This window comes from Ursus maritimus, unplaced genomic scaffold (genome assembly GCF_017311325.1).
Source record: "Ursus maritimus isolate PB19 unplaced genomic scaffold, ASM1731132v1 scaffold_20, whole genome shotgun sequence".
In the NCBI taxonomy this organism is placed as follows: domain Eukaryota; kingdom Metazoa; phylum Chordata; class Mammalia; order Carnivora; family Ursidae; genus Ursus; species Ursus maritimus.
The window spans coordinates 1,928,140-1,938,529 of NW_024424453.1; the positions used below are offsets into that span (position 1 = coordinate 1,928,140).

Here is a 10,390-nt window from a genome sequence, read left to right on the forward strand (position 1 = left end):
TCCTGTTCCCATGGACTTCTTCAACTTGGCTGCTTACTCCAACCCGATAAGGAGAGCGTCTAGCACCAGTTTGCTAAAATGGAGTTTTGTAGTATATAGGCTAATATTAACAGAGTGATATCCTTTCCCCTTTGTCACATACTATTGGTTAGAAGATGGTCACAAGCCCCTTGCCCACTCACGATGAGATTACATAAAATTGTGAACACAGAAGTGAGAATTTTCTCAGTCTCCTTGGGGTCTGTGGCCAGAGGTTTCAGTAACCATAAGCTTAGATTATTTTTGTAGGGAGAGATATTCATCCTGGCTGGAATACGAGAGGAATTTCTTAAGGATATAAAATCAGTAAACTCTGCCAATTCTCCACCATACATAAAACTAGTGAGAGTTTGCTTCTTGTGTGGTACAGTAAAGGGAAGTCGGTAGGCCCTGGGACACACTGTGTTCCCTCTTCCCCGTCCCTTACACCCTTGAAATCTGACCCCCTCCACATTAGGTTGTTAAACTCATGTCACTGTTTGGTATGCATTTACTTCAATGAAACATGGGTGAATTACTGTTCATAAAATGAAACAAAATAAGCTGGAGTAGGCTGTGGTTACAAAAACCCCTTCCCAAATTTTAGTGTATTAAAATAACAAAGGTGTAAGAGTTGCTCATGTTCCACATCTTTCGGGGCATTCCGCTTCCTGTCTTCCTCACTATCAGGAAAATCGTTGGTCTCCTAACACAGGAAAGAGTCCATGGTAAGCTACACACCCAGCTCTCGAAGTTTCTACTGGGGGAGACACATGTCACTTTTCCCTTGTTGACTAAAGTAAGCCACATGGCCAATACTTAGCTTCTAAGTGGTGGATCCTGAAAGAGAATTGTAAAGAGATGATGTACTGCACTGAAGACTACTACAGAGGGCGGGGAGGGTGTTCCCAGTTAGAGATGAGGAGCCAGATCACCCCAGATTGGGAAGAAACAAACGTATGCTTTCAGTGTTCAATCAGCTGAAGACAAATTAATGAAATCTTTATTTACTTAAATTAATCCTCTCCAGCGTTTAAGTAGATAGCTTGGGGAAGCTCAAGAGCAAAGGACCTCCTTATTTATAGCGCCCTGCTCCGGTCTACAGCCAAGGTCCACATGTACACTTGGAAGAAAAGTTGGAATGATTTCTATATACACCAGTGCTGCTCTCATACTCGTTATTTCCCTTTAGAACTCAAGTATATCTCTTCCTCCGTACCTTACATCATTTTGGTCAGCAGAGGAATAATGCAGGAAAGACAAGACTTTTATTTCCTCACTGCTGTTCTCCACAATTTTAACTTAGAGATAATATCATATATGTGCTGTTACACATATCTGTTCATTCAGAAGTTTTGAGAATGACCAGAGGAGAACAGATAGGCAGGTAGGTAGGTGGATCAATGGATGGATGGATAGATGATAGATAGATAGATAGATAGATAGATAGATAGATAGATGATAGATGATAGATAGATAAAGGGAATAAGAAGTATGCTGTATGCTAATATTATATATTATTCTTCCCAGAGTTCATGGTAGAGTTGGAGAAATGGCAGGTTCAAACAACCAGGATTTTCATTGGTGCTTCCCATTGGCACATCCATATTCTTATTCTTGATTTCCTTTCTTTCATGTGTGATAACACTTGCAATTCATTATCAGCAAAGCTAGGACTCAGGAAAACAGATGACTCTTGAAGAGATGACGTATTTCAGAAAAATGGGGAGGTTATGATATTCAAAAGGATTATAATCAGTGAAACAAGTTAAAATGGTGATAAGCATACATTATTTTTTTAAAGATTTTATTTATTTCTTAGAGAGTGAGAAAGAAAGAAAGAGAGAGCACAAGCCAGGGGGAGCAGCAGGCAGAGGGAGAAGCAGACTCACTGCTGAGCAGGGAGCCCGATGCGGAACTCGATCCCAGGACATGACCTGAGCCGAAGGCAGATGCTTAACCGATGCTTAACCGACGGAGACATCCAGGCATCCCAAGCATAAATTGTCTTTTCAGATAATGAAGATTAAGTGTTTTTTAAAAAATAAGATTTTTTGTGTTTACTTTGGCAACATGTGTACTAAAATCGATACAATTCAGAGATTAGCATGACCCCTGCTTGATGTTGATACACAAATTCATAAAGCATTCTATATTTTTGTGACAATAGTTAACAGTAATGTATTATATACTTGAAATTTGCAGAGGATACAGTTTAATTCACCACACACACTTGCACACAATGGTAACTTTGTAGAAATGATGGGTATGTTAGGTAGCTTAATTGTAGCGATCTTTTTACGATGCACACATATATTACAGCATTATGTTGTACACCTTAAATATATACAGTTTTTGTATGTGAAAGATATCTTAATAAAGTGGTTAAAATTTTAAAAATAAGATTTTTTAAAAGTTAGGTTTGTTGTTTAGGATTTTTCCTGAGTCTCTAAAATCTCGTGGAAAACTCATTATAAAAATCAGACACTACAGACGAAAAAGGCATAGCTAACGTTCATCCTGTGTGAAATACTGCATATGCTTATTTTGAATTTATGTGCTGATAGAAAAAAAAAAGTTAAGTTGTAATCAATAATTTTGATTTTTTAAAATATATTTTTAGTGTTCATTTTTGTCTTTATGTGATGTTGTTTTCACTGCAGGAAGAAAAAAATGTTCATGTAATTATTACTTATGTTGGTTGGGAAAATCTGATTTAATTTTCTGGGAATGACCAATTCTCTGTCACTCATATGCACTTCTGAGACCATAGCCATAATCTGTAATGAGAAGACTGTTGTTTTTCTTTGATGATGGATCTTATGTCCTTTTGATGATTGTTCCCGCCTTTTTCTCTGAATTTCAGAGAAACTCCAGGAACTGTAGGTTCATTTCCTGGTATTGTTGAAGGAGTAGAGGAAGGGAAACACTAACTCCAAGTGTCCTGTAAACTATCCTTTGTCTAAAATATTCAAACTCCACTAAATCTCCCAGACCACCTGCTGAGCCCAGAATTAACTTAGGAGAGCATTTCAGTGCTTCTACAAATGTATGGAAATATGTACGTAGCATTTGCTCTATCTGTCATTAGGTGAGTTTTAGTAGATGCCCAGTGAGGACTAAACCCTCAACTAGCTGTCAGGAGTGCTGATGGCTAACAGCTCTCGATTCAACCCCTCTCCAGCAATTGTTCTCAACTGAGAAGATCTGCCTTGCCTCAATCCAAGTCCCCTTTTCAGGGCAGTGCTTTCAGTGACTGGTTATAAGGGGTACATGAAAGAGAACACCCTTGTTTTAAGACAGGATGATTCTGTGAAGTCATCCCAGCCCCAGAACTTCTTCCTCTGCTTTTTCGCTCCTAATTGATGCCGGAGCACTTTCTGATGAACTCACCGCCTGAAAATCTCAGTCAGAGTTTGTTTCCCAGAGCAACCTCCCTGTGATACGGATGTATAGTCAGACAACAAAAGCACAGACATTCATTCACACCATGTATTTTTACAAATCCATCTTCTGAGAACAATCTCACAGTCAGTACCTCTTGTGGCCCCAAATGAAAGTACTCAGAGATGTTTATGTACATTCTAAGGAATTCCTTTTGACCTTCCCACAAAGAATTAACAATTAGGGATATAAACTCTGCAGTCTTATTTGTAATTTCTAGAAAATTATCTGCCGACAAGGCTAATAGCTTCTTCTAGGTTTGGGAAAATAGCAGATTCTTCTGTTCAACTAGAAATGTGTCTGAGCCAGGTTGGGAACAAGCAGTAACTAATGCATGGCCCCGATTTCTAGGCAAATATGATGATGAATTCCTATATTACAAAAAAATTTTTTTTGAAAACTTGTAGCATCAAGCAGCAATGGAGAGTCCCTGGTAGGTCTGCTTTAGCAGATGTAGACCCAGGTTCCACCGGCATATTGTGAAGTTTATGTCTACCTTAACATTTTTAGTGTTTCAGAGTCAAGAAGCTAGACTGGAATGAGTATAAAACAAAATAAACTATTTCCCTTTGGTTTTGCCTAAACTACTATGTATAGCTAAGTGGTTTTTAACCAGTGATTTTGACCCTAGAGGATTTTTCAAATTATCTGGAGACACTTTTGTTTGTCTCAACTCTAAAGGGAGGAATGCCCTTGGCATCTAGCGGACAGAGGCCAGGAATGGTGCTAAACAGGTGACACTGCACAGAGCAGACCTTCTAAACTAAGAACTACGTGCTCCAAAATGTCAATTATGTGCCTGCTGGAAGGCACTCGCTAATTAAGGAAGGGTCAGAAATACTCCACTTCTTCCATGGAAAACTACCAAATTAGTCAATTTCCTTAAACGTGGCACTATTCTGTAAATATGCCTGCAGCTTATTTTGCTTTTATCCTTCTTATGCTACAGATTTCCACAGATCATACAGCATTTCCAGATTTCTTAACATCAGCAGCTGAAGGAAAAGTGATGAAAATCGTAGAAATGTACAATAGCGTGTTGATCTCATGTTTTGATGGCTTATGGAGTTTAAGATACACACATAAGTATATACCTACGTAATTCATCCTTTTGTTCTTTTGTGCATGAGAGTTATGTGAAAGTGAAATCTTGGGCATCAGATAACAATGTTGGTGATGTGAGCTCTGTGAAAATAAGATCACACATTTTTCCAGCAGCCTTTTCTTGTAAAAATGCTGTTGGATTGCTGCTGCAACACTTCAGTTCAACACACATTTGTTGTCTTACCGTAGATACTGTTGTGGGGTTGGATAGAGTAGCATATCGTTCCTGCCTAGACAACTTACACTTTCCACATGGCTAACCACTTAGAATTGTGACGAATCTATCTGCTTACACAAGCTTAAAATGTATTTCCTTTTTATAGTCAGCTTTTAGGGAAATAAAAAGGAGGCTTGACTTTTCTGGCTCAAGCCACTGGCACCACAAGATGAATCTTAGAGAAGTCAATTTAAACATAGATTTTTTTGTAAAATGCTCCTTGTAGAAGGTTAACTGATCAACCAGCTAGCCAGATCAATTTGATTTCTTATTTAGCTGATGAAGTGATCAAGTTCGTAAACCTTGAGATAGTCTATTTATGTCATTAGTTAGATGGTAAAACTTGAAGTTGTTAGTCTAACTGTATTACAGAAACTAAAGGCAAAGGGCCAGTCTCAGATTTAAGGGTTGATTCTCTCCCAGGAATTAAACCTATCCTACCGTTTCCACAACAAGTCACAGTACTGTGACCTAGATACTACCTCTCTCTGTGGTTGGCATCAGGAGTCTGATATTCTTCCCTATGAAATTTGCACAGTCCACAAAAGAAGATAAGGATATTTGTTAAAAACAAATTCTCCACTTGTGGCCTCAAAGATGATTTAGAGGTTCCCTGAATGATTCTACGTCACCCTTCTTATAGTATAGTCTGCAAGGTTGCTTTTGATGTTTCGAGTTGTTTGTGCAGCTTAGAAAAGACAGGCCATCCAAAGCCATGCGGAGACTTTGGTTTGAACAAAAGATACACTTGTGGATAGTCAGGCAAAGGTGTCAGTCCTCAGAGAATGGCAATGGAAGAAAGCTCAACCTGTCAGAAATTTACAGAAGGAGCATCTGGGTCATGTTACTTGTCAGGTGGAGGGTCCTTTAGCCAGGTTCTAATAGGTTCAGGCTGCTGGGTCTATAGTTATTGCAAGTGCTAGCAGAAAAACTCTTGAGTCCGTCATCTTATTTCCACCGAAGGCCAGTAGTAGATCCTACTAATAAAAAATAGATGCAGGAGATCCAGATTGTGTGTGTTAAGGTACCGGCTCCCCCCACTTGTTAGCTATATAGAGACAAATACACTAAAACTTCCTTTATCTGTGAAACTTGAAAATAATGGTACATCTGTGCTTGTGGTGAAAATTAAAAGGGTTAATGTTTGTAGCAATAACATTCTGAGTGTTAGCTACAATAAGGTAAATATTTTAGCCCCAAATTGCCTTTAAAATTAGAGAAATCAAATATGTTTTGATTTTCACAAATTTGCTCGATCCCATAATGCCGGGATCATGCCCTGAGCTGAAGGCAGACGCTTAACCACTGTGCCACCCAGGCGCCCCAAGAGCTGTCAATCTTAATAGTTGTTTCTGCACTTGAACTAGAGGTCAGGCTCTAGTCACACCTTAAATAAAGTTGGTCCAAATAAATAGAACCTAATAATTTAACATTAAAAAAAAGTATGAAAATATATAAAGTGTAGTTAAATGTGAAAGTAATCTCCAAATCATAGAACTCTAGCATAAAAACTCTGGCCTTCGGATTAAATGGAGAAAATAAAAGGATTACAATGTTCAGTGCTTTCATGGATGTCATTATGAAGGAGTTCAGGATAAAATTCTAAATAGGCTCAAGAAGAATTTACATAAATCATAAATAGTGCACCAAAGGAATTATGGATATTTGGGTTTCATAATTACATTCTAGGATTTTTTTTTTCAGGAAAATTGCTTGAAAGGAAATGATAATTCTCTTCCCAAAGCAATCTTTATTGCTCCTCTTAGAGACAAAATATTATCCCAGTTGGATTATGTTAAATGAGCAGAATGATTATCACATACATAGAAATTATTAGTGGATATGAGACTCCGCAGCTTAATAGAATGGTGAATTTAATTAGAGTCGAGGTGTGCTTTGCTCCTGTGTAGCTACAGGGTCATAGGCAAGGCGATTCTTTTCTATGAAACCTTTGCAGATACAAAGTGAATAATAATTCCTATCTTTACTTCACAAGTTTAATTCAGACTAGAAGAAAACAAATTTATATTTTTTGAAAACATTAAAATGATATCAAATGTAGATAATAATCTTTATTATTATTATCATAATTTTGAATGAATCAGGGAGATCAGCCCACTGGTTCATCACCATGGTCATTTTTAAACAAATTACATGCATCCTAGAATACTTAATGATAATTTAAAAATATTTACAGTGACAGAGATTGATCTGACTGACTTCATGTAATTCAGATTTTAAATGACAAAATCTTTTTTAAAATTTATAGGTGCTAAACTTTAATTTTTTTAAGTTCCTTCGAGAACTGACAATGCATAATTCAAAATTCAGGCATTTTAGTGTAACATCAACTGGTTGAGGGATAAATTATAAGGGAAAATTGGGGTGATCTACACTAATGGATAAACCATGTCCTAAAAATATGGACCATTTTTGGAAATAAGATTTCAGTTCACCGAGCTTGATATTAACAAATATAAATTCTTCAGTTTTCTAAACATTATCCAGTAATTTTTATAAGGTTAACTCTTGTTACATGATTATTTTACAGGAAAGGGAAATCATCAAGAACATGCTTAACAGGTCATTTTCAAATAAAACCAAGAAGAGAAGATTTTGCATGCGGAAAATCACAAGTAAGACCAATTCACTGAATTAGACCTAAGAATGAGAAGCAATTTAGTCTACAAAATATTTGTGAATTCTTTCTTCAAACGGTTCTACTTTCATTACACTTTCTAAATCTGATATGCATGTGCATGTCATAATTTAGAACGAGCATTTTTATTGTTGCACACACAAAGAAAATGTTTTTATTTTGCTGCTCCAGAATTTTAACATAATCCCTTCCTCAGTGAGGTGGACATGTTCAGTCACTTTGTTCTATTCTCTCGACACCTTTCTCAGCGTAGATACCAGGGTCTCTGCGGAACAGACATGTGACACTACACCCAATGTTAGTTGATTCAAAAGGGCAGATTCCAACTCATACTTAACTAATCTGTTTTGCTGTCTATGCAGTGGAATTTGTACAGAGAAAACAGTAATTCTGTGTAGACTGTATCAGCACTAGAATGAGGATTTGGCCAAAGAACCAGAGAAAGAAAATGAACAGAGAGAGAGGGGGAGAGAGAGAGAGAGAGAAGAAAACAAACAAACTCAGAATCAAACTCAGAACATGGCAGAGAGAAGGAACCAAGTAGTTCTAGGAAGACTATTGTCTCGGTAGATTCCAGGTTTATGCAAGTCCCAGCTATACTTTCTGCTCTTGGTTTAATCACGGCACACTTTTACCCCCTTATATTAAATTACCCTTTACCCTTTATGCCCATAGGAGTAAATTTTAGTTACTTTTAACAAAATAACTTGCCTCTGTGATAAAGAGACACTAACTCACACAGTTTATACATTTGCAATTGAAGAAATTGTACTGAACCTAAGAGGCAAATTCACAGGTCACGCTATATGTCATTGACAAAGCTGAAGTAGGACTCAGCTTTTTTTATTCAGTGTTCTTTTCATATTTGTGCATTCCTTCGACAGAGATAGAGACAGCCAGCGAGAGAGGGACACAAGCAGGGGGAGTGGGAGAGGAAGAAGCAGGCTCATAGCGGAGGAGCCTGATGTGGGGCTCGATCCCATAACACCGGGATCACGCCCTGAGCCGAAGGCAGACACTTAACCGCTGTGCCACCCAGGCGCCCCAGGACTCAGCTTTTTTTTATTCAGTGTTCTTTTCATATTTGTGCATTCCACTTGCCTTCATATTATTTTTCTGTTTAGGTCCCCCTATTATCTTTATCTTCTCATAGCCCCACTAAATCTCACATAAACTAACACTGTACACGTTAGCAAAGATAAAGTCTTGTAATTTGGTGACGAAAAATAAGCCCAAAACAAAAAACTGCAAATATTTTATAAGTCTTCAATTAGAGCAATACAGTTTTCAGAATACATATTTTCTAAATGTAGAGTTTTCAATGGACCATAAGCAGTAGAACTTTCCTGAAGGATGTAGTATTGCATTCTTACCATTATTTCTGGGCAGGGGATCTCTTTGAAATGTAAGAAATTATATACGATGTATAGCTTGTTAAGCTGTAACAGAAAAAAGAGAACAGAGATAGGGATTCATTCATTCATTCATTAACAGTTCTTACCAATTTTCTTACAAGGGAAGACTACAGATTTAGGGCATACGGAATAAAATCCAACCAACAAGCATTTTTAGCACCTTACAATTAAGATCAAAGACTTCTAACAATCCAGCTGTGAATTTCTTTTAATTAGTTAGCTCCTCAGTCTGACACATATTGCGAGTATTCCTTCTTGAATAACTTCCTTGAATAATGCAGCTGGGAGTACAGTCAGTTGAGCATTGATGCAGCTGGGTAGCTGAAAAATGAGAATCAAATGTGAATTCTGATGAAGTAATTTCATTTTGAGCCTTTCATATTTCTTCCCCCCTAAATTAAAAAGAAATGAAACCTCGAGTTCAGCTGGTTCACTGCCTACTCCATGCCAATTCACATTTTCAGATAATAAGAGTATTTTGCCCAAAATGAATACTAAACACAGAATTCTATTTTCTCACCTAATGGTGAGAAATTCTTTTTTATATATGGAGCCTTTGATAATTTTCTGTGATAATATAGTAGCTGACCTGCTTTGTGAAGGGAGGCGAACATGTTATTATTGCTAATATTGTATAATGTTGCTGTAATTTCTCAGTATGAGATGTTATCTTCTCTAAAACATTCACTTATACTATGTTCAGTTTCAATAAGGATTCATTGTGAAATAACAATAATGATTACCTGAGGATAATCTTTTCATTGTGAAATAATATTAGCAACATCGCAAGCTATTTTTCACAACATACTTATAATGGAATGAATGCCTTCAGGAATTTAATCAGCTGATAACATCATAATTTCGAACAATATATGCATGAAATTTTATTAATATAGTGGAAATATCTCCTTGTCTTAGTTATATGTATGAAACTAATGATTACCTGAGGATAATCTTTTCATTGTGAAATAATATTAGCAACATCGCAAGCTATTTTTCACAACATACTTATAATGGAATGAATGCCTTCAGGAATTTAATCAGCTGATAACATCATAATTTCGAACAATATATGCATGAAATTTTATTAATATAGTGGAAATATCTCCTTGTCTTAGTTATATGTATGACAACTTATTTTAATTACATGTAGATTTAATTTTAGCTCTCATTTGTTTGGTGTTAATAGAATATTTATGTATATTAGGCTTTAAATTTTAGAGTATAAAAACATCTTTTTTCATTTCATTAACATATTTATTTATTCATCCAGCACAAATATTTATTGAGGACCCATTATGTGCTGGGTGGTATGTTAAATACTTGAAATACAGAAATAAATAATACAAGTGTTTGTTTTCATATCCCCAGTCTTTTAGAGAAAGAGAGACAATCTTATAAACAAAAAGAGTCTACATACCTAGCAGATTGGCTAAAAACAAAACAAAACAAAATGCTGGCAAAGATGTGAATAAATAGGATCACTTATACCTTGCTCGTGGGAAAACAACATAGTTCAACCACTACAGAAAA

At 36.5% G+C, this 10,390-nt stretch overlaps 1 non-coding gene across 1 annotated transcript; it reads left to right on the forward strand.

Moving 5' to 3' along the window:
• The first annotated feature begins 2,074 nt into the window (after positions 1–2,074).
• On the forward strand, positions 2,075–2,178 carry LOC121104319. Its single transcript, XR_005836617.1, has one exon. It is a non-coding gene; the product is annotated as a U6 spliceosomal RNA (small nuclear RNA).
• Positions 2,179–10,390: the final 8,212 nt, after the last annotated feature.